Here is a 21,730-nt window from a genome sequence, read left to right as displayed (position 1 = left end):
TCCTTTGTATCTCCAGGGCTTAGCGGAATACCTTCACAGAGTAATTTTAGAGAAATGCTTATTGATTGATAGATCAAGTGATGGACAGCTGTCCTCTCTATAGCTGAGGACAGCTTTCATGTCCTTCAACTCCAAAGCCTGCCACCCCAAACTAAACCTTGCCAGTTCCATCTTTAACCCTTCTGACTGTGCCCTACCCACAATAGATGTTTAGGCATCATGGAAAGAAATTGAATCACCAGAAAACCATGTTTATTAGCAAGTATTCACACTGGAGTCACTGAAGCATCCAGTTCTAAATAAATAGTCAGAATTCTTTTTTTGATTCTAGAGACCAAGAACTGTGTTTATTACAAAGGGATGGCAAAGGAGCTATTAATTTTTACTAGACTCTAATCAGGAGATTTAAATACTCTCCAAATAATAGGATTTTAGATAAAACCAGATAGATGTGCTGATTTTATAAGCCAGAAAAATACTGAGAATTCATTTGTGATAATGAAAAGTTTTAATTAAGCACCTCATGTAGCTATAAACACTGTAATATAGACTAGAATTGAGGAGGGTGGAAGAAAGAAGAAGGAAAGAAGAAAGAAAAGAACGCTCAAAGTCCCACAAAGAAGTATTATCAAATATAGGGAGTGGAACTCAGGTCTTCTATCTCCAAAAGTAGTTCTTTTTTCACTATGTCTTGCACATCCTCTTTAAGGAGACAGAGAGAGAGGTGAGTGCATTTGCTGGATACCACACAATTAATTCAAATAATGAGACCTCCCAAATGGCAATAACCACTGTGCTTATGAGAATTTGTGCTCCTCTGTATACTTAATGATAAAAAATGAACAGAAATTATTATTCATTATGGAAATATTTATTACTCATAAAAAGCAGGTGATGCATCATATAAGACGTCATGTTTTTTCCCATCCAAAATGTCTCTAATTTTAGGACTGCCTTGGCTTAGACATCTCACTTCTTAGGGACTTTGCTATATCATATGTAAAATGGTGGTTGAGCCCTCTCCCTAAGTCTCATCTAAGCACCAAACTGGCCCCTTCTGCAAACATTAACTGGGAACCTTTAAATTTAGAAGACTTCCTAAATTTTCAAAGGCTAGGTGGTATAGTGAATGGCTGGGAGCCAGAGAGACCACAGTTTGTAATCTGCCTTAGACATCACCAGCTGTATGACCTAGGACAAGTCACTTAATCATCTTCAACTTCAGTTTCCTTATTTGTAAAATGAGGATAGTAATGGCATTTACCTCCTCTGACTGCTCTGAGGATCAAATAAGATAATGTTTGGAAAGCTCATTGCAAACCTCAGCATTCCATACAAATGTTAGGCATGGTGATGATTATGTTTCAGCCAAGCAAAAATGAAAAGAAGGATTTTCAGCCTACAACGAAATGCTTGAAAACCAGTAAAAGAAAAAAATATTCTTTTTTTAAGGAGAGAGTGTAAGTTATAGTATATCCATAATGAAATCATCAGATAATGTCCCAAATGTTAAGAGTGGGTCCCAGACCAAATTAAGCCTCCCAATACTTTACTCATCACAAGACCAAGGGAGGAGAAGATGGATGTTACAGAGAAGCCCATGTACAGATACATCACACAGGTCAGGCCACCAGTTGGAATGGGGTCAGCTCTAGCACTTTGGTCTATAGATCTATATTCCATTCCAGCCTCAAACACTTACCAACTGTGTGACCATGGGCAAGTCACGTGACTCTATTTGCCTCAGTTTCCTTATCTATAAAATGAACTGGAGAAGGAAGTGGCAAACCCTTCCAGTATCTCTGCCAAGAAAGCCCTATATAGGGCTCAGAGAGTTAGATGTGATTGAAAAATCATTGAACAAAAGGCAGAACCATTTCTGTATGGATTGGCAGAGAGAGGACTACCTTGGAGGCAGAAAGGACTCTGTCTGAATGCTTCCTCACATATTTTCAAGCAACCAGAATGATGATGAAGGATAAATAACTATTTCTCTTGTAGACTCAGTTTCCTCACTCATAAAATCAGAATACCATTCTACTCACTCACTAGACTATTATGAGTATGAGATAATATTCCTAATATGCAATGACAACTGTGTTGCTTTAATTGTTATTATTTATCTTTTGTTCTTCGAAGAAGAGGTGATGTCACGGAGGTGATGCCATGATATGCTCATGAACTGGATTTGAATGAGGAGGGTGCTGTGGTATGTCATCAGCCTCACTTTCTTCTTCAGAGCCATCTGGATCCAGTGCCCAGATCTGAATCAGGATGATGGGGGTAGCCTTGGATGCAAAGCATTAAGGGTAAATGACTTGACCAAGGTCACATAGCCAGGACCAGCGCTCTCTCCATTGTAACACCCAGCTTTCCACAACCTTAACCCCCTATAAAAAGAAATGCCAGTTCTGTTTCCAGAAGGAGTCATTTTAAACCAGGCCACTCTGTGTTCCAAGCTTGAATGTGTACTGTACTGAGAGAGAAAAAACACAATCTCTCTCTCTCTCTCTCTCTCTCTCTCTCTCTCTCTCTCTCTCTCTCTCTCTCTCTCTCTCTCTCTCCTTTTATTGAATAGTCCTCTCATACAGATAGACTTGTAAAGGTCTGAGTTCTGCCAGCACAAATGTAATGGCGCTTTTACAATGGGGAAGTTAATCTTTCATTCTTTCATTGGATGAAATGAAAAAATCCTCCAATGTCTTTCTTTGCCTGACCCAAGAGGTTTACTATAGCTGAAATCTTGTTTGGGTCTCACTGGAAGAAATAGCAGCTGAATTTAATTGAGGATCAGCCCTTTTGACTTAGAGAATATTGTGTCCGTCTCCTTCTCTTCTGGTTGTTATCAGAGCAGTTTGTGAAAAGCGAATCTCCTTTGTCCCAAGGCAAAGTTAATGATCTCCTTAAAAGTTGGAGAAATTATTCACCATACCTAGTCTAAGTGCATACAGTAAGGACTCAGTAAATATTTCCATTTGCTTTCGGGTTCTGTAGGAATTTTTGGTTTCAGTTTTTTGGTCTGGGTCTATAATTTCACTGGGAAATTCCTTCTAGTGATGAACATTAACAAAGCAGCTCTACGTATATCCCTAGTTTCAGTGATTAAGTAACAGAAGACTTCTTGCTCATTATATGGATCAGACCATAGATAGAAGAGACTTAGAGTTAGGAAGACCCAAGTCTTAGATACTCCCTAGTTCCAGGACCCAGAGCAAGTTACTTCAACTTTTTCAGCCTCAGTTACCCAATCTTTACAATGGGAATAATAATAGCACCCACCTTAAGTAACACTGTGAGGATCAAATGAGGTGATTCCATAGGAAAAGCGTTTTACTAAACTTGTGTTATATAAAAGTTGATCATCATTGTCATCCTCTGTCACGTTCTTAAGTAGGCCCTTTCTCTATTTAAATAAGTTATTTTCTCACCAACTAGATTTGATCTCAGGCCTTCCTGTTATCCATCCTTCATTCTCAGAGGGCCCAAGGGAGAAAAAGATGGACGATACAGAGAAGTCCATGTAGAGATGTGTCACACAGATCAGGCCACCAGTTGGAATGGGGTCAGCTTGGCCACAAGAAAGGACAGGGCCAGTCCTAACACTTTTGGTCAATAGATCTATATTCCATTCTAGCCTCAGACACTTACCAACTGTGTGACCATGAGCAAGTCACTTGACCCTATTTGCCTCAGTTTCCTTATCTATAAAATGAACTGGAGAAGGAAGTGGCAAAGCCCTCCAGTATCTCTGCCAAGAAAGCTATATATATATACATATATATATATATATATATATATATATATATATATATATATATATATATATAGTCCCAGAGAGTCAGATGTGACTGAAAAATCATTGAACAACAAGCAGCTTCTTCCAGAGAGAAAAGGCAGAACCATATCTGTATGGATCAACAGAGAGAGGACTACCTTGGAGACAGAAAGGACTCTGTCTGAATGCTTCCTCACATATTTTCAATGGATAGAGCACTGGCCCTGGAGTTAGGAGGGCCTGAGTTTAAATCCAGCCCCAGATACTTACAAGCATCAAGAATGAGGATGAATAAATAACTATTTCTCTTGTAGACTCAGTTTCCTCACTCATAAAATCAGAATACCATTCTACTCACTCACTAGACTATTATGTATATGAGTTAAGTCCCCTTGGAGGATGACAGAAGAACAAGAATAGCGGCATATAGTATTATTGGTAGCAGAATCCTCTTCTTGGGTATGTTCCTAACAAGGGAGGGCACAAAAGGCATTTCCCAGTCAGTGAGACTCCTTAGATGCCCATTGCTTTGTGCCAGAGTTTTCTAAAACTGGCTCTTTGGCTCTTGTTTCTGACAAACTTGTCACTTTTGCGATAAGGTTTTAGGAGATGGTGAAGAAACACCGGCCTTAGGCTATGCCTAGACTATCTACAAGAAATGAGGAAAGTGGAGGAATCTGGTGCTACAATTTTGAATATCTGCCATGCAAATTACCTTTTGGTTTTTCTAATGGCTTGTTGTCATGTGTTTTCCTGGTTGTGGCAATACCCTATATCTGTGACTAAAATGAAGTGGGGACGGAAAGGGAACTATTTCACTTCATAAATATTATCTTCTTCAATCCTCACAACAACCTGGAGGCAGGTGTTATTATCCCCATTTTACAGCTGTGACAAGTGAGACAAACATGTTAATTGTCACACAGCTTGCAAATACCTGGGAGTGAACTAGAACTCAATTTTTCTGACTGCAGGCCCAATAATCTATCTACCGTACCACCTAGCACCCTCAAAGTGAATCACCTCTAGATACTGGTCTTGTATATCTGGCAGTTAAAAACCAGGGAGGCTTCTTCTTCCAGTCAATGCAATGTTGAAAAACAAAAATGTAAGCAACCTTTCTTGAACAACATGAATTCTTTATTTCTGTGATATGACTGCGTAACTAATTCTTCGAGATGCATGCTCTATTTGGCACCAACACTAAATCAAACAGAAGGTAGCTTACTTGGGAGCCGTTTCAATATCTAAGCACGTTAGCTAAACAAATGCTCTGTCTTTCTCCCAGGTTTGCTGCAATATACACTAGTCTCTTTTACTCCAAAGCCTTCCCAGAGCATCTTCTCTGCCAGGTGGTCTGCTACCCTCATTGGCTGCCACGGAGTGGTTGAGTGCCAAAGCCTACTTGCTTTTGAAGGAGGTAATATAAGAAATAGCTTATTAATGAGTTAATTATTGCTTTTAAAATGATTTCTACTCAGGCTATTCTTGTATGCAGTAGTGTTGTGACAGAAGGACTGAAGAGCCAGTCATTTTCTATAGCATCTTAGCACATCCTTAATTACACATACCTTAATTAAGACCCTGTCTGTCTGTCTCTCCCTTTCCCTCTCCCAGCAATCTCACTGATTATCCAAATTTTGACTACAAACTGCTCATTTCCCAATTCTGGAGGTCTAGCCCTCTTAAGTTACCTTCAAAATCCAGATTGACATCTACATATGATGATATTCAGTTGCATTTGAAGCTTCGGGACCTCATTTGGGGTGTTCTTGACTAAGATACTGGAGAGGTTCACAATTTCCTTTTTCCAGTCCTTTTTACAAAGAAGTTAACTGAGGCATACAAGGTTAAGTGATTTACTCAGATTCATAGCTAGTAAGTGTTTACAGTTAGATTTGAACTCAGGAAGATGAGTCTTCTTTATTTCAGACATAAAAATCTATCCACAGTGTCACATAGCTAGCTATCTGACTCTATCTCCTTGTCAATATTCCATTAGTACCTTGAAATTCCTAAGTCTGAAACAAAATCATTCCCCTAAATAGGTTTTATCTTTTGATTTTAATATGCCTGTTATACCACTAACACTCTATTTTCAAATTTGTCTTCTCCCTCATTCCTTTGATAGACAGTCTAGACAGTCAGAAATCAAAATCTAACCATTATACTCCTTCATCTTTGCTTAAGTCTCTAATTCCAAAGACCCATACTTGGTATAGATCCTAATTACAGCAAAATTGGGAGTTTTTTAACCTTCCTATAGTTTCCCACCTGGGTCATTTCCTACTTCAAGCAATCCTTTACACAACTTAATATTATTTTATGGACACACACACACACACACACACAGGAAAAAAAGTACAGTTCATAATACCTTGAACAAGTAGTTTTTGGTGAATATTTGTTAAATAAATTGATCTTTTCCTGGGCATCAAGGAGTGATGAAATGCTCAGCTTTAACCATCCACTCCCATTAAATGATATTAAAATATTTCTTTTTGGCTTTTGCAAAGCAATGGTGTTTAATGACTTGCCCAAGGTCGCACAACTAATTATTAAGTGTCTGAGGCTGGATTTGAACTCAGCTCCTCCTGACTCCAGGGCTGATCCCTATCCACTGAGCCACCTAGCTGCCCCTGATATTCATATTTTCTTTGGAGTTAAGGGGAGATGTTCTGAGCAACCTCGGTGCCTGTAGAGTACGTACTGAGTACCACAATGACAAGAAAAGGCATCTATTGTGAAAAGGGATCATTTATTTAGAACCAAAAGGTACCATTAAGTCAAACTCCCTTATTTTATAGATGAATAACTGAGACTCAGAGAAGCTAATTGACTTGCTAGAGTCGCATAGACAGCTAATATCTAGTTGAGGAATTTTAACCCCGGGCTTTGTGACTTCCAAATCCCGATGCACTATTCAATTCATGGTAACTTCACAAAAAACATCGATTCATACTAGAGCATCCCATATCCCTGGAGAAAGAGGAGTAAGCTATGGGTCTATTTAATAGCACACTTCCATTTTAGCATTTGTTTTGTGACTAGTTCCCAAATAGGACCAAAGGTGCTTTGAAATTATAAAAGAAGTATAGATGGCAATTCCATCATGGCTTGACCCATGTTGAGTTTTCTGAGGCAAAACCAATGGATCAAAATTTGTCTGCAGCCAACCAAATGTGGACAAGTTAGAAACTAGGTTTTCTATTCTGAAAGTCTCATCAGAATGTTGAATATCCACAAGAGTCTATGACATAGCTGAACTCTTTTCAGATTTTGTGTGAATTTCTATCATCTTTCTCTGGATTGGAAATTAATGTGAATATGAGGGAGGGAAAGAAACCTAAAAACAAAGATTTCTTATGGAGGAATTCTTTGATATATTAGAAAATGGTCTGCGATGTCCATTGTTCTTTTGTGACAGAGAATAAGAGCTGATAAAAAAAACACTCTAATGGTTTGGAAAGTTAATGATGAAGAAATCTATATTTGAAAAACAAATTGGGTTAATTCTTCATTATTCAGAGACTAGCTACATGGAATTCCAGTACAGCATGCTGGAAAGAGCCCTGGATTTATATTCCAGCTTTTCAACTTACTAGCTCTCTTACTGTGGGCAAGTTACTTAACTTCTCAGTGTTTGAATCTCCTGACCTTTTCAAAAATAGCTTGGGCTAAACAAACTACATGGTCCCCTCAAGCTCAGTAACTATGACTCTAGGATTCTAGAAGGATAGAGTCTGTGTTTTGTTTAATTTTTACTTCCTTCATGAACTACCCATACTTCAGTGATCCAACAATTTGGATTTTCTTCGGTGTTGATGCACTTCCTAAATTAACGTAGATGGCCATTCCACTGTATGTTAGTAGAAATCATTATCAGGATCTGGGCAGAAAAAAAGGAATCAGCATCCAGAGTTCAACCTTTTGGTGATTAGGTTCTCCTAACTAAGCATAGGCTAGTTCTTTGACCTTAGATGGTAAAATACTTGGCAATAGATTGTGCATCTTTCCACATATTTCTACCCAAAGATTTTCCAGCTTAATAGGAGAGCTTGGACTAGGCTACCAAACCAAAGTGAAACATCAGAATTTGAATTTAATGCAGTCCAACTCACACCTCAATAAGAATTACCTCCAAGGAGGGAAAAATTATCAATTCCAAAAAAACACCAATCCCATTTTTGATGAACTCTAATTCTTTAGGAGTTCCCCCACCTTCTATCATTCTTAAGTTTGCTTCTTTGCAAATTCCACCCATCATCAAAGTTCTTCCCTTAGAGGTAGTTAAACTATCTTGTATGGAACAGCCTTTTCATTCCATTTCCTTTGTCTCTCATTTCTACCTACATAGCAATTTCATGTTAAAATGGGAAAAGCAAATTTTCCATTAATGCTTCATTTGTAACTTGTGAAACACAAACTGAAAAGTAACAGCTATATTGATGTTAAGACTTCCCACGATTTCTACTTATTTGGTGAAACCTGATTGATTAGAAGAGTCTGTTTTCGTGCCGGCCATTCATTTCCTTTTTCCTATTGGCCAGTATCCACCATCAATTCAGAGGACTAGATCTAGAGTGAATGGAATTAAGAAACATTCTTTGTGAAGAAAAATTAAATGGATATAGCTTACTAGCTCTCAGGAGAATGGCTACCTTGATAACATTCTTTACTCTCATAAACCATTCAAAATATACAGCATTATGGCAAGGATCCCTTATGGAAAGTTCGTTTAAGGAAATGAAATGAATACAAATATCATCATTCACAACTTTATTGTAATCCATTCAGATTTACCCCATGTTAATACCCCAAAACAGGAACTTGATGTCTTAGTGAATTCCGTCTCCCATACAAAGATACAGTAGCCAACCCTAGACATCAAGAGAAAAACATCAGCAAATGTTGACACAACAGAAGGCCTCACTCAGGTCTTAAACTCTGGAGGAAGCTGAGGGGGAGAAAAACCCTACACCTTGGACAGCTCATTACTTCAGGGGAACTAGACCTTTTTTTGGTCTTATTCTACAGACTTCATGTGGTTTAAATTTCTCCACTGACAGATTCTGTTCTAACCAGAGCAAAATTACAATTTTTAACTCATTTTATTCTTTATTCCCAGAAATCTGTCTCTCCCTCAACAAGGTCAGCAAGACATGACTCCATTCTCATATTTTACAGTTTCTGAGTCTGCAAGGCTGGATTTCTCTGTGATTCATTACCATTCATAGTCCTAGGTTCCCAAACGAATAGTAGATGTATTTTTTAAAATGATGCTTTTCCTAGTGTACCATAAGACAAGTGTTTTCTGGGCAGCTGCCAAATATTTCAAACCATGGTGATTTTAGCAGACTGCTGGCCTTTCCACATTCTTATTTCTAGGGCAGAGTCATAATTCCTGGGGCCATTTTACAATAGGAATCATCTGTTGAGCAGAGAAGACAAGATAGGATGAAAACACTGAGAAGAGAAAGACACTTTTTTGTATCACACATAGTTTGAAAAATCTGTTCTTGTTTTCTATTCTGGCACAGTCCTGTTCCATTCTGTTCATATACCAGTAGTTAGATAGCCAGTCCAGAATTGATGGGGAACCACTCTGCTTCCAGTTGTTGGCTAATACAAAAAGCGCTGCTGTAAATATATTGCTGCAGTAGAGGACATTTTTCTTAACAATGATTTCTGCCTAATGGAAGAATATCAGGTTCAAAGACAATGGCATTTTAGTTATACTCTTCACATGGGAATCCATTAAATACTTAAAAAAAATTTAGAAATGTCTCAGGGATTTCAGTAGATTCACTATGGACAATAATTGTGAAGGATGAGATGGGAATGTTAGATGAAATTCTACTGGTGGTGGTGGGAAGGGACAAAGCAACTCCAATGAGGTCAAGGATCCATCAAAATCTGTCTATTTCAGCATTATTTCTGATGGTTAGGGATGCAAATATTTTAAAGATTAGATTTGCACACCCCACTCCCTATGAGGAAAAGCAATAGTAATAGGATTGTGAATATTCTTTTCTGGCTCTCTCATACCTTAATTTCTGGGTTCTGAGCCCCTGCCATAGGGCTATAGAGGACCATTAGAACTGGGAGAGATTTTGAAGTCATCTATTCCAATCTTTCATTTCTCAGCTAAAGAAACTGAGGTTCTGAGATGATGCCTTGTCCAAAGTTCATTGAGTAGCAAGGTGGCAAGTCGGGATTTGAACTCAAATCCATTTCAAATCTATCACTTTCCATTATATGTAGTGCCTCATTTCAGATAATGGTAATGTTTTTAAGAAGATGCCAAAAGTTTTGTATGGAGGAAAAAGATAGCTCAGTGAATAGACTACTGAATCTGGAGTTCAAATTCAGCCTCTGGCACTATGTCTGAGTCCCACAGATAGTGTGGGACTTTTCTCAGTTTCAGTTTCCTCTTCTGTAAAAATAAGGATTAGATTCAACAGCTAAGGATATGTTCATGATCCTAGGATATGAAAAGTCAAAAGAATGTTGGGTTTAAACAGTTAAAATCCTGCTTCTGACACATTATTGATCATGAATTCCTAGGGAACCACTTTAGTATCTCACAGAGTAATACCAAGATGTCCCTATTTGCTAAATGAGGATTATAATACCCATAGCACCTTTCTCTCAGAATCATCCTGAGGACTAAAAGAGATAAGATTGTGTTAAATATCTCACAAACCTAAAAACATTAGAGAAAGATTGGCTAGATTGGTTGAAGCAACTGAACATCCTGCTAGCTGTGTCTAATCCCAATGATGATGAGTGTTACCATTTGTAGAGTGCCTACTATGCACCTACCAGGTACCCTACTGCCTCCTTCAATTGATCCTTATAACAATCCTGTGAGGTAAAGTTCTATTATTATTCCCTGCAGCTGAATTTGAACTCAGGTCTTTCAGCCTCCTTGTCTATCTATTGCACCATATAGTTGCTTCCAACAGCAAATCTGATGCTTCCCAAATATGATTGATGAAATACTTCAAGGAAGTAAACAAGGTCATTTGTACCTTTAAGAAGGAATTAAGATCAACAGCTAGTTTAGGCTTAATCTATGGAGAAAACTTCTTAACCATTAGAATTACCCCAAAGAAGAAAGAGCAGTTTCAGAAAGTGATGGTTTTCTACTTTTTGTGCATGTGTTTTGTGCAATTAAAGATTAAATGATTTCTTCTTTAGTATTTTATAGTGGGGATTCTTTTTTTGAGTATATCCAGAGGTCCCTCCTGAAGCTGAAGCTCATTGATTTTGGGGTGGCAACTGGAACACACTGGTCAGATACTCTGGGAAAAATCCGAATCGACTCTCATCTTTGGTTTATCCCACTCCATCAAAGGTACATATAGGCGATGGTTCTAATTTAGATTTGAAACATTGGTCTCAATGGCCTCAATCACTGAAATTACCTTAATCAAACTATGCCTCTTACTGGATATAATTATAGACATTATCTATGGAGCCAGCCTAACCCTCTATCTGCTTGCAAAAAGGATCCCTAAGTCCTCAAGAGTCATAAATGACACACATAATCTGGCAGCAGACCATCTCTGAATACAGTATCTGGACTCTGATTCAATACTGATTCATTGGAGAGAATGCCAATTTAGACTAATTAGCTTCCCCAATACACTTCTTACTACTGAGTATAAGCAAGTTTGAAGCTATAGAAGAATTGAAGTTGCCAGTACCAACTCCCTTTCTCTGGACACAATGCTTCCAAATTTATAAGAAAAAAAAAATGGCAGCAGGCTGGAAATTTAAATGACCGCTGGCAATATGTTGCCCTAAATTTTCTGACAGTGATTTAAGAGGTCTACAATTCCTTGGAGGCAGCAAATTCAACCAATTCATGAATCTAAGCTTCTTCAGGACCAGATTCTGTCTTCATGGACCTATCTTTTCAACCTGATGAAATCATCAGGACCTCTGTATCATAAACCCCAAAGTTCACTCAAAATAGCTCATGTCTTTGACTACCTAGATGGGACCAGACCCTAGCTTCTCTGAAAGATTTAGGAAGGAAACACAGAGATTTTGAGATAATGTAGAGATCAGGAAAACCTAGAGAATTGGGTGGAGATAGCTTGGAAAAAAGACTTGGAAGGCAATTGCTTCTTCAGGAATTTGAAGAACCTCCATTTGGAAAAAGAAATAGACTCAGGGATTATGTTTGATCAAAGATTTAAGGTGTGAAGAGATATAGGAAGTCAAGAAATCAAATTTCCTTATCCCTTCATGGGGAAGGAAACTGAGTCATGGAGAAGTAAAGTGTCTAATTTTGGGTAACAGAGCTAACAAACCCATGAGGCAACATTTGAACCCAATTCTCCATGATGCTTAATTCTATCATCCTAGCCACTATATTACTTTAGGTGAAATTAGAAAAATACAAATTTGTTTGATATCAGTAAAAAAGTAAAGAAACAAATAATTATGAACATGTGGAATAGAGCGCAAATGGAATGTCTTAGTTTGGAATATGGTCATTTCCTTTGTATTGGAGTTGTTTAAGTAGAAATTTGATTGCTATTTGTTGGGATGCTAGAGGAGGGATTCCTTTTGTGCTAGCTGCACGAGATGGCCACTAAGATCCCCTCCAACTCTTGAGATCCTCAGTAATTCTGGGATCATGGTAGCCTTCCTTTGAACAATGGTTACTTACAGATATGTCTTCATAACTTCACAATAGAGCCCCAAGCTATAATATCACAACAGAATTGAGTTCTTTATATATATTTTAAAATAGCACTTGCTTCATTTCTCATCCAAGAGTCTCTCTCTCTGTTTATATGTGTGTGTGTTTGTGAATCCAGATAAACACAAACTATCTCCAACACTGTCCTTGCCAACCATTAGCATCCATTAGGCAACCGATTTCCAGAAACTCATAAATCCTGAGACCAGATACATAAGACATTCCTCTTTTCATATCTCAGCTGACAAAACCACAGCTGTAAGTAGCTAAATGAGCTTAATCTGTTTATTAAATTCCACTCTTCTCTTTCCAGGAGAAGAGGAACTTCATTAAAGAAGAGAGAATAGGACAATATATTTCAAAAAACATTAGAATAAATCTTCTCAAAGACCATCTCCCTGAAAAGCAACTTTGTTTCCTGAAGCCAAATAGCTTGTTTTCCCCAATTTAACAAACATGAGAATCCATCTGAATACTGCAGAGAGTACTAATATTTTCCCTTCTTGCTGCAAACAAGGATGGAATTAATTATACATTTTCATTTTTCTCCACTAGATACCCTTTCTGCTAATGTTAAAAATGATTCTTTGCAGTAGCCCCTCTAAATTGCACTTTCAAAAAAAAAAGAGGAACAAAAGAGAGTCAACCAGATCCCATAAACCCCAAGTCTGATATAATAGCTAAACAGATGATCCTTTGAAAAGATGGCAATGGCTTTGAATGTGTGAGTGGATGATGATATGAAGCACTGGCACTGATAGTCTGACTGAAATTTTTGCTGGTAAGTGCCTAAGGAGCAGTTAGAGAACATCCTCTGCCAGAGCACATCTTGGAGGCAAAATAAAAGATGGACTGTCCATAAAATGTCTGCCGCAGCCATTAACCCTAATGCGCTGGGGAGAAGCCACTCGTCTACCTCAAACTCAAGTCATAAGTATTCACTCACTGCTGCTCCCCAAACCACTCAAGCAGTTTTCAAAGGCATCTTTTCTTTTCTTTTCTTTTTTTTTGTTGCAAGGCAAATGGGGTTAAGTAGCTTGCCCAAGGCCACACAGCTAGGTAATTATTGAGTATCTGAGACCGGATTTGAACCCAGGTACTCCTGACTCCAGGGCTGGTGCTTTATCCACTGCGCCACCTAGCTGCCCCCAAAGGCATTTTTTCGATTTTCTTCACTGTTAGAGTGATCTACTCCTTGAATAACTATTTGTTTAAAGTTCTGTGAATATCAAATGGTCAGGAAATGGCATGGGGGTGGTGGGATGTGGTGGGATTGGGTCCCAGGATCCTTTGACCTGGCTTCAGATGTAGCCCCATACGCCAGCCCCCTATGAATGAGATCACAATATCATTCTCACAGTAAGACCTACTCATCCCCTTTTTCAAATGGAACCTATCATTTCATTGGTACAATGATGTCCTGTAAACTCAGATTACCTTCTCCCCAACCTAGGTCTTAGATGCCTATAAGCCCTGGGAGGATAAATGACTTGTCTATGGTGAAATAGCCTATATTGGTCAGAGATGGGAACTGAATCCAAACCTGCCTTTCTCATAGACCATCTCTGATGATTGTGCCTCTCCTACTTCAGAGGATTAAACTGCAAGGAGTAATGGGTGCACTGTACAAGGGGCTGGACTCAGAAAGCTGATGTCCCTATCATCAATCTGTAGAAGGGCTGATTTGGGTTTGGGGGATAGAAATGGGAATCTTTCTAATTCTTGAAGCAGTACCAAAGTGATCTGGGCTATCTCAGGAGGTAATGAGCTTCCTTTCTCCCTTATTGGATATCTTCCCACTTGCTAGGTATGCTACAGAGAATTCAATGAATTATTCAACATTCTTGCAGAACAGTTAGATTATCCTTTTTTTGTTTGTTTTTGCTTTTTGGAGAGAAGACTCCTTGTCATATGTGGGTTGGACTAGAGGCTTAACAAACCCTTCCAAATTGGAAATCTGGTTCTGTGATACTTTACTGTATTTAATTCTAGATATTTCCATAATGAAAACTCATTTTTCTGTAGTAAGCCCAGAGCAAAGACTCCTCTGGCCTGTGCCTCTGCTTATATTATGAGGATATTTGCCTTCACACAAAGCCTATTGTAATTCATCCTTTCTTTTTCCTTCCTCTTTTGGAAAAGCATGCTTCTGGGATGAAATGGCAGTGGGGAAGAAATAAATAAAAAAAAAAGATGTCTTTTGAAAGCACAAGAATGCTCTAGACTCAAAAACTGAATTGCCAGATTTTCTTTCTCCTAAACTCATGTCAAATCTCCTAAGTTTCCGCCTCTTTTCTCCTCTCACTCAGCCCTCACCATAGTTTTGTGCCTCTTCAGGCATAGGCTGGTAGACCCTTGTTGCCATCTCTTCCTCCTCATCACCTGAACCTCTTAGAGACTCTCATTTGGGGGGGGGGTATTTTTGCTAGGCAATGGGGTTAAGTGACTTGCCCAACATCAAAAATCTCTCATTTCTTTCAAAGCTCCTCTTAAGTATCACCTTCTAGAGGACAGCTTTCTTGATTCTTCAAGCTGCCATGGTCTGCTATATATTTACAAACGTTTTAGCTCATATTTTAAAATATATTGCATATATTATACACACACACACATACATACATACATATCTGGATTTTAAGCAGGATCCCAATAAATTGTAAGCAATTTGAGAACAGGCACCACTTCATTTTTGCCTTTGTAGTACCAATACCCAGGACAAGACTTGGGCCAGAGCAGGCATGTCATGGATACTTAAGGTACAATTTAAGTATATGGTCAGAAAACTCGAACAGCAAATGAGAAGGCTGGGTTTCCAAGGAGTTAGTAGTCTGGTTGCCAGTCCCTTCCTCCCAATTTTGTAAGGCAAGGCATTTAGGAGTCATCCACCCTTCAGATGGGACCTAATGTCTCAGACTCATAGACTTTAACAGACACACCCAGTCACCAGTAAGTGTCAGAGGTGGAGGTTTCAGATCCAAAGCCCACCATTTATCCCAACCTCACAAGAGAAAACAATGGACAGTGCCTGGCTCACAGTCATTGCTTAATTAATGTTTACTGACTGATTCAGAAAACTTTTAATTTTGAGTTTGAAAACTTTTCACTCTCCAGCCCCCTTATTCCATGAAGATGCTGCCCTCTAAATCTCATTTCAATATTAAGAGGATCAGAGGATTCGGAGTCTCTTCCAACTAGAGATCATCTAGTAGTACAAATTCTTTCTTGTGTAGATTAGGAAACTGAGTCAACAAGAAGACAAACAGTCCATCAACAAATGCTTACAAGGTACCTATTCTGGGCTAGATCCTTTGCTACTCATAGGAGATATTAAGGTATAGAATAAAAATCATCTTTCCTTGAAAAGGGGGAAGGGAAACAAATAATTATATAAAATAAATGAATACAGTATAACTATAGAGTGAATATACATATAAAATACCTGTGTATATGCATGCACACATAGTCATTTATTATAAAAGTATATATACACATATGTATAAACATATGTGTAGATATGTAGTCACACACATATATGGAAGTTTAACAGTAGAAAGTTTGGGAGGAAGGAAATTAGCAGGAGAATCCATGTATCAGGTAATGCTGGAAGGGAGTCTTAGAGAAGAATCTAGAATTTAGAGATAAGGAGAGAGGACATTACAAGTATATGATAAGACCAGTACAAAGGTGAAGAGATAGGAAACAGAACCTCTTGCAGAAGGAACACAGAAACAGCTCCTTTGGGTGGATGATAGAGGACAAGAAAAACTGGAATATGCAAGGCAACTAGAATAATAGTTTGGTTCCAGATTCTATTGGCTTTCAAAACCCAAACTGAAAATCAACATTTTGTTCAAAAAGTAATAGAAAGCTACTAAAATTAACTTAGTGTAAGAGTGACATGGTTAGGTCTGACCTTAAGGAAAATTAGCTTGATAGCTGAGTGACAGATGGACTGGCAGAGTTGCAAGAGACTTGAAATGGGAAGACCAATTGGGGGCTATTGCTGTAATCTAAGAGAGATGTGATACAAGCCTAAAATAAAGTGGTAGCTATGTGACCAGAGAAAAGGCATATGATGTGAGAGACAGCATTGAAGGTGGATGTAAAGGAAATGAACCTGACCAGGGTCAGTCATTTAGGAAGTGGCAGAGTCAGTATTTGAATTCAGGTTATACAAATTCAGCATATTTGTCAATGAAATAGGAAACCTCTCACCTTACATTCTGTAGTTCAACAGAATAAGACCATGAATTCATCTTTATGAATATGAATTTTCTTTAATATCTTAGAAACTCTAAGTTTTTTCTTTTTGGAGAGAAGACTCCTTGTTATAACGTGGGTTAGACTAGAGGCCTAACAAGCCTTTCCAAATTGGAGATCTGCTTCTTTGATACTTCACTGTATTTAATTCTAGATATTATAAAATTTAATTCTGAATATTTTAAAATAAAAAATAAATATTTTAAAATGACAAGTAATAGGAACCAACATAAGGGAATACATTTCTACAATAATAAAAGAATACAATTAAAACTGCCATGAATGTCTCTTTCTGAAAAGAATTAAGATCCTTTTTCCTAGCATTTAAGAAAGACAATGCATACCACATCATTTTGATCAAAACTGAAAGAGAAAAAGAAAATGTTGATTATGATTTTGAAATTTCTGCTTTTGGTTAGCGAATTATTCATCTTTCTATCATATATGAATTCTTTTTGCATTCCCAGATTCCTCTTTTGTTGCTTTCCCAGAGTTGAGATGACCTGGGACTTGACTGCCAGTAGCTCACAGCCTATGGCCAGTTCTATCAAGATAGATCAGTTCTGAGTTTAGGCAAGGCAATGGAATGTCTCTGGATATGCCATCACAATCCAACGACCACTTTTGTACATTCTTAGCAGGAAAAGATGAACAGTTTTAGCCCACTTTCTCATTAAATATACACCAATTTTGGTTGATTTTTACTTATCGGGTAAATTCTTTTCATAAGGGATTAAAGCATTTCAGGGTCTCCCCTTGGGGACCAAATGGATTTTACTATATATTTGGGGGGGCAAATGTATTTTACTGCATATTTGGGGGGGCAAATTGAATTTACTGAATATTTGGGGGACCAAATGGATTTTACTGTGTCATTCACCTCTACATAAGTTTCTGAATCATAGAAATATTTAGGGTTGTTCTGAGCTGCATCAGAGAAGAAAGGGCTTCCAATTCCTTGAGAAATCTCAAGCTCTTGATGCATTGAAGTAAATAATTCCTAAATCAACATGCAAGCTAAATCATATTATAAAACATATCTAAATACCTGTATTTATCTAACCATAGGATACTATCAAGCAGGAAATGGGGAATCTTTGTGTATTGGGCTGAGGGATTTCTTGAGGAGGGCACAGATGTTTATTACTTTAAATGAGATGAGCAACTCAGAGAAAAAAAGAAAACTATTTGAGTTGATATGATTGCCAATTCATTTCTGAATCAAGGTGCTACACAAGAGAAAGTGAAAGGGGGTTCTGAGCTTCCTTTTTCCAGTAAAAGCTCGTGCCTCTGATTTTTCCCACATCATTTATGCCACCCTATCGAAGAGGGTACATATTGAACTTGCAAGTAGTCATCATTTTTTTTCCAGTTTGGGTTTATAATTGACTCTCTCCCTAAAGATGAGTTAGAAATGGTTTGCTAATCAGATGAACCTGCTATGCAGGACACCTGGTTTTCTTAATCTCCCAGGAGGTTCCCCCAAATTAATCTTCTAAATGATCTTCCTCTGAAGGCACAGAGTCTGAAAATCAGCATAATTTAGACTTTGTTAGGTAGGAGAAAGAAAATAAAACTGAATCCTCAGAAGAACTGATTTCAAAGTTGATATCAACAAAGCTATTGTCTATTTCTTTCGAGGAAAATAAGAAGAAAGGCACAGGAAAATTCCATAAAAGTAGTCACAATCTATGAAATGAAAATATCTTTCCGGTCTATATGATTCTGCAGATTCCAGAAGTAATTCAAATCTCATATAAAACCTGCAAAATCTTTGAGAATATAGTCTCTCAAACATTCCTAATCCAAAGCCTTTTCTACTGACAGACTCCAAAAATCACACTTAACCATTTGCCTAAACCCCTGGAGAGGGGATTGCAATGGCTTATGATACAGAATCTCCAATTTATTCTATGTATGGTAGTGAAATGGGAGTTAACGATATTTCTGCAAACCAAATAGGCTTTTCTTTGATCTCATCTGTCTCAAACAGTTTCTGACATCTGGCACCATCTTGTCTCTGATGTTTACCATTTATGTGACTTTATTTAAGTCACAACTTCCTTATGCCTCAGTTTTCTTAAGTATAATATGAGGATAATAAATGAATCTAATCCCAAGGACTACTGAGAGACAGCTACATTGTACAATAGATAGTCATGAGTTCAAATTCAACGCCACACACTGGCTTTTGACCCGTCTGTTGCAAGTTCCATCTGTCTCACTCAGTTTCCTCAATTTTAAAAGTGGAGATAACAATAACACTTACTTCTTAGAAGAATGTTTGTTTGGCTCAAAGGAGATGTTTTTAAGCTTTTAGTACACCAATGCCTGGCACATAATAGCAACATAATAAATGATTGTTTTCTTCCCTCATATAATCTGAGAATATTAGGTCTGATGACTTCTGAATTTCCCTCCAGTTCTCAATCCACAATCTGATGAATATTCAACAGTTTAGCATCTGATTTAGTAGGAATAATTGGTGAAATTGGGAAGTTAACAAATGATGGTTTCTCAAGTAATTTTTCCTCTTGTCCAAGCTGCCCTTCTCCCTCAACAGGGGAATTTATCCCATTGGCCTCACATTATAGCTCACTACCCATATCAATGATTGTTTCAGGGTCTCTGTCTCCTCTCACCAAGCAGTGTCCTGGGGTTTCTTCCCAAAATAAGATGATTCCTTTTCCTGATTAACCTGTTTTCTTCTATTCCCACTGATATGCTATTGTTATAATGGCTTTTTCCTCAATCCCCAATCTTCTCATTTCTTTAGCCTTTGGCACTACCAATTAAACTCTTCTCCTTGATATGCTCTCATTTCTAGAGTTGTTTTGATGATGTTGTCTCTTCTAGTTCACCTATCTGATCATCCTTCTGTGTCTTCTGCTGATTCTTCACCATATTACATTCACTAATCATGGCTGTAGTCCAAGGCTCTGTCCTGGCCCCTTTTCCTTTTATACTCTACACTATCTAGCTGGGTGATCTTATTAGCTCTCAAATGTACAAATACATATGTGTATATTTACATACACACACACACATATTCCTAAGTTTTTATATCCAGCCTTTACCTTTTTCCTGACTTCCATCCTCAAAGCACTGCCTGACTTTAGGACATATTAACCTAGATGTCCTAGAGACATTTCAAACTCAACCTGTCCAAAAGCATTCCTTGTCTCCCACACCCTCAAAAAGCCTTCCCTTTCCCTAATTTCCTGATTACTGCCAAAGATTCCACTGTCCTCCAATTCAGCAAATATATCCAATTTATTAGCAAATCTTGCCATTTTTCCTTTATATCTCTCTTTTAGGTTCTCTATTCTCCATTCATATAGTCACTAGTCCACCCTGGTATGAGCCCTCATCACATCATATCTAAATTACTGCTATAACCCCTGTCCCAAAGTATAGTAATATGAATTCTCTCCTTATGGATGGAAATCAAGATCCAGCTCTATGATGACTTCATGCAGCTAGCTAACAACTAACAAGGACCCCCCAAAATCTTGTAATAATTCTGATGACCAATGAAGGGAATTCTAAGTAAAATTCTCATCTTAAAGAATTTTCAATATATGTTCAAAGGTGATTTTGCCAATTTGAGGATTTCTAGAGCAAAGAACCTAGGAGAGCAGATAAAGTTGCTGTCCAGTACCTTTGTGTTTGAAATTGAGAAAATGATAGAAACATGTTAGTGCTTTGTGGTTGTCTATTATCAGTTGGTTTTAGGCTCTTTGCTTAAGAAAAGTAGAGCGCTTCTATTTCTGGCTGAATTCTTGCGGGGGATCAGGATTTTTAACGCTTGGGCTCTTTCACCTCATTTTCTGCAGACAAATGAGCAAGACACTTGTCTGTTTGACGATTGTCACCCTGTCAATTTTGACACCTGTGTTGTCTTGGCTACATTTCCTACCTAAATTTCTGTTTTATTTCTAAAGTTAGGCAAAATAAGAGTCAATAACAGAATTTCTATCACTAATGTTAGAAAACTGATGGCAGCCTCAATTTGGACTTAACACTTTTCATTATGAGATCCTCTGTATTCCCCAAAATAATTTGGTTCAGTAGATACCTACATGAAAATGGCTTGCTAATTGGTGTCCCAGCACTCCAAATCTCCCCACACCAGACCATCCTCTATTCAGTTGCCAAAGTGATTTTTGTGATGATAAACTAGATCATCTTTTGCCTCAATTCTTACCTAGTCCTTAGTCATTGACAAACTGAAATTTGGGAAAGACTTGAAGGTAGAAGGGGCAAGATCACACACTGCATATCCTAGGCCATCATGAGTCATCCTAACTCTTGTCTTATAGACAAGGCTTCAATGACTCTTTCTAGAGAAGAGGGTGAGGCTGATCACTTTTACTTAGTTGTTCCTCACTTCAACCCAATTCATTCATGATGTCATCTTGAAAAACAAAGATCAACAAGAAAACGCAACAAAATGGTTTTCCTAAAACACAGAGCTCATCATGTTGCCTCTCTCTTCCATCAGCTACAGTGGTTTCCTAATAACCCCAGAATCACGTAGAAAATTTTACTTGGTTTTTAAATCCCTTGACAACTTGGGCCCTTCCTACCTTTCTAATCTTCTTATGCTTTATTCTATTCTTTGCCCACCACAACCAACAACATTGGCCTTCTTACTTTTTTTTTCACACATGAAGACTCCTTTCTTTCTGGTTGTCCAGCACTAGTGGAATGATCTCCCCTCCCAGTTCTGTGTCTCAGTTTTCCTGGCCAGAACCAGTTCAAATCTCATCACTTTAGGAGAGCTTGGCCCCAATCCCCCAAAGTTAGTGTCTTTCTTCTGACCTGTTTACTTTGTAAATCTCCTGTATCTACATTTTTTTTCATGGGCTCTTCTCCATTAAATGGAAACTTCCTGAAGACAGAACCCAGGGGCTTTGATTTTATGCATACTTCCCCTCCCTCCCTTCCAGGCACATTTTATATACTCAACAAAT

The 21,730-nt window shown here is 38.0% G+C and overlaps 1 protein-coding gene across 1 annotated transcript in view; it reads right to left on the bottom strand.

The window, feature by feature from the left end:
• Positions 1-21,730, bottom strand: part of PRKG1 (protein kinase cGMP-dependent 1) — a 1,157,583-nt gene that overhangs the window by 524,002 nt on the left and 611,851 nt on the right.

The sequence above is a fragment of the Macrotis lagotis genome, chromosome 4 (genome assembly GCF_037893015.1).
Source record: "Macrotis lagotis isolate mMagLag1 chromosome 4, bilby.v1.9.chrom.fasta, whole genome shotgun sequence".
NCBI classification, from domain to species: Eukaryota; Metazoa; Chordata; class Mammalia; order Peramelemorphia; family Peramelidae; genus Macrotis; species Macrotis lagotis.
Note: the sequence above shows the minus strand (reverse complement) of the source record. Positions and strands in the feature narration are given on the sequence as shown.